Raw genomic sequence first — 4,318 nt, forward strand, 5'->3', positions numbered from 1 at the left:
ACAATAAGGTTAGGGAAGCAAGAGACAAAACAAAAAGAAAAAGGGGAATCAAAAGAAAAGAGAGACAAACAGTCCTGGACATCTGGGTTACCAGCCTTGTCTTGGCCACCACAAGGACCATCACCAAATTCTGTCTAAAGGACTGAGTCTCAGGGCCAGCAAGAGGGCAAGAATATCCCAGCATGGGCCAGGCGTGGTGGCTCACGCCTGTAATCCTAGCACTCTGGGAGGCCCAGGCGGGCGGATCATTTGAGCTCAGGAGTTCGAGACCAGCCTGAGCAAGAGTGAGACCCCTGTCTCTACTAAAAAACATAGAAAGAAATTAGCTGGACAACTAAAAATATATATATATAAAAAAAATTAGCCGGGCATGGTGGCGCATACCTGCAGTCCCAGCTACTCGGGAGGCTAAGGCAGAAGGATCGCTTCAGGAGTTTGAGGTTGCTGTGAGCTACGCTGACACCATGGCACTCACTCTAGCCCGGGCAACAAAGCGAGACTGTCTCAAAAAAAAAAAAAAAAGAATATCCCAGCATGGGCATGAGTAGCTTGAAACTGCTGAAGTAGGTCCTGTTTTTCTTCAACTTGCTCTTTTGGTTCTGTGGCTGCTGCATTTTCGGCTTTGGGATCTACCTCCTGATCCACGACAGCTTTGGAGTGCCCTTCCATTATCTCCCCTCCCTCACTCGGGCAATGTGTTCGTCACTGTGGGCTCCACTATCACGGTGGCTTCTTTCTTGGGCTGCATGGGCTCTGTCAAGGAATACAAGTGCCTGCTTATGTCGTTCTCTGTCCTGCTGCTGATTATCCTCCTCGCTGAGGTGACCTTGGCCATCCTGCTCTTTGCGTATGAACAGAAGCTGAATGAGCATGTGGCTGAGGGCCTGGCGGACAGCATCCAACGTTACCACTCAGGCAACAGCACTAAGGCAGCGTGAGACTCCATCCAGTTATTTCTACAATGTGGTGTAAATGGCCTGAGTGATTGGACCAGCGGCCAGCCAGCATCTTGTCCCTCAGATCCACAAGTGAAGGGCTGCTATGCGAAAGCAAGACTGTGATTTCACTTCAACTTCCTGTATGTCAGAATCATCATCCTCTGTGTATGTGTGATCCAGGTGTTGGGGATGTTCTTTGCACTGACCCTGAACTGCCAGATTGATAAAACCAGCCAGGTTTATCAATGTGGAGAGATTTGTTTCATCTCTGGAAATCCAAATCCATTTATAGCATGAAGCCCTAAATGATCACCTGCTGGACTGGCATCTTTGTCCTCCTCCCATCTCTTCCCTGTCTAGGTCCCTGTATTATACAACCAGAGAAGAGGGTGTTGGCCAGGCACTTCCCATCTCAGGTGGCAAGACAACCTTTCACCCTCTGATGGCAGCAGCTATGTCTCTCAAGGTGGTGAAACTAATACCTGAGTGTTTTTTAGACATGAGAAGCCAAGAGAACCTGTGGCTAATGACTCAAGATCAAAGGGTGGGTCCGGGATATTAATTTTTGCATTTTCCCATCGTCAAATTAGTCCCCATTATCTAAATCATGCCCAGTCTGCTTTTCAAAGTCAAGCAAGAGACAAGCTAAAGGGAGTTCTGGGTGCAGAGTCACCAGATTATTGTCACAACCCTTTGTTTCTTTTTGACTAGAGCCATAGCCATAGCGATGACAGAGTATACTGTCTTTAAAGGGCAGGGTTTCATTTCAATTTCCTTATTAAAAGGCCTTATTGATTTATTTTAAGTCTTTCCAGAAAAAACTATCCAGTGATTCATATCCCGACTTCAACCAGTCTCTTAGCTGATAATCTCATCGAGAACAGTTCTGGTGTTATATCTCTATCAGATAAGTTTTGTTAATGTGCAATTTTAACACTTCAATAAATAAAATAGTTTATGATCTCCAAAAAAAAAAAGAAAGAAAAATTCTTATACATGCTGATGGGAGTATAAAATTATATAACTACTTTGAAAAAATCTGTGGCAGTTTCTATAAAAGTAAAATATTAATATATGCCATCCTAGACCCATCCTGGACCCAGCATCTCCACTCGTAAGTACTTACTCAAGAGAAATTAAAACATATATCCACAAAAATACTTGTAAAAGAATGTCATGGAAGCTTAATTTATAATAGTTTCAAACTAGAAAACACTCAAATATCCATCAACACGGAGTGGAAAAACAAATTCTGACATATTCACATAATGGAATATCAAAAACAATAAAAAATGAATATCTGCAACAACATGAATGAATCTCAAAAACATTATGCAGAGCAGTCACAAAAGAATACACATTGTTTGACTCCATTTACATAAAGTTCTAGAAAAGGTAAATAGGCAAAACTATTCCAGAGTGCTTGAAATCAGAATAATGGCAACTGTTGATGGGGAGGCTGGTGGTTACTGATGGGAATGAGCATGAGAGAACTTTCTGGAATGATGGAAATATTCTATGTCACTCAGAACTCCAGAGTTGGTAGAAAGATTATTTTAAACTGGAGACATTTGAGATTTAGCAGATACAGAAAGAAGCATTCTTGGAGCTTGCCTTATCTGAGTGAAAGCAGAAACTTCTAAGAAATGACATCAATTTCCTCTTCAGGGCTGTTTCTACTCCTAGGAAAGAGACTAAGAGTAAACCTGCCATAAATCCCCTCTCCAGGGGATTTTCATGGCTCTGAAGAGGACAGAAAGACCACTCATATCTGTATAGACAAACATTACCACAAAGTTTATCTCTCATTTGTTCTCCTAAAAACACATTTGTCTTTCCTAAAGAAACCTATTTCTTCTTCCCATAAATGCTATTTCTCCCCCACCCCATTCCCCTACTAAATTAGGAATATAAGCAGTCAACTTCCATCACTTAAGGAGCCAGCTACTTCTTTTGTGGGCTCCTATGTGCATATGGAATAAATTTTTTTCTCCTGTTAATGTCTTTTATCAGTTTAATTTTCAGGCCCCAGGTACTGGACCTAAGAAGGTAGAGGAAAAAGTTTTTCCTCACCTATACATGATTAGGTAGTGGTTACATGGGTATATACATAGTAAAAAGCCATTGAACTATAAATTTGAGAGTTGAACATTTTACTAAATGTCAATTATAACTCAATTTAAACTAAAAAGATAGAAGAGATAAAGAAAAGGAGATTAGAAAATCAAATAGTGAGAGACTTAAAGAAGAGAGTTGCCAGTTAGAGAATGTCTAACCTCAATCCATAATGCTATTAAATATTAAATACTGACTATAGACTGAATGTTTGTGTCCCCACTCCTCCAAAAAATTAGTGCGTTCAAACCTAATTCAAGTTGGCTTCATGGATATGCAACCTGTAGAGTAGCACAGAGTCCTGCACTTAGAAAGGCATCACATTTGGTTTAATGCTCTGCTACCACAGTCTTAACATTCTTAACAATTTTATTTTGTCAATGGATGATGAAGCACATGCGGGAGCAGAGGTGATGTGGCCAAGATACAGGTCCACTGTTCACTGTGGCACCATTTGCCATGCCCATGAGCGTAGAATTTCCATGGACCTACAATGCATGGGAGTCCATAAGACCCAAAGCAAGTCCAAGGTAGTGCATTACATCTATGGCTGGGTAAAGAGGGGGGCCCTGACAGCCCTCAGGGCCATGCTTTCTGTTTGAACCAGAACTTGTTTCCACAATAAAAAAAAGACAATGATGTTTTAAGAAACATGAACCAACAAGAAACCTTATCATATCCTTTCCTACCCATATTAAGCCCCTCTATTAGCCATGTAAAATGATGACATAGAAGGAAAGGAAAATATAGGGCAACTCACTTTTTCTGTCTTTTCAGTCCTTCCTTACTCATTAGAAAGCTGAATAGAATAGAATTAGAAAGGTAGAGCCTGTTGGTAGAATGCATACCTATCAAGAAGTGAAATAAAAGCAGACGAGCTAGTCTTGTGCAGTATTTCCACTGCTCCTGTAAGAACAAAATATATATGCAGATACAAACTATGAAATATAAATTGTATAATTTGGGTGATTTCCATACAAATTAAATGCTCTCATATTTGCATTTAAAACTGACATTGCATTATATATAAAGGAATAGGAAAATTCATGCTAATAATTTCTAATTTTAATTTTTCTTTACTTAGAATGAGAACACACCATGACAAGTCAAGAAAGAACTTTATATTTTGGTACCTTTAAAAGTACCTTTAAAGGTACTTTTTTCCTGCTTTTTGAACAAGGGGTCCTACATTTTCACTTTGCACTGGGGCTCCTAAATGATGCAGTCTGGGTTGGTTGCCTGAAACTGAAGTTTTCAAAGTGTGT

General features: G+C 40.2%; 1 pseudogene; it reads left to right on the top strand.

Moving 5' to 3' along the window:
- The first annotated feature begins 534 nt into the window (after positions 1–534).
- Positions 535–1,235, top strand: LOC105819106 (annotated as a pseudogene).
- Positions 1,236–4,318: the final 3,083 nt, after the last annotated feature.

The sequence above is a fragment of the Propithecus coquereli genome, unplaced genomic scaffold (assembly GCF_000956105.1).
Source record: "Propithecus coquereli isolate 6110/MARCELLA unplaced genomic scaffold, Pcoq_1.0 Scaffold47, whole genome shotgun sequence".
In the NCBI taxonomy this organism is placed as follows: Eukaryota; Metazoa; Chordata; class Mammalia; order Primates; family Indriidae; genus Propithecus; species Propithecus coquereli.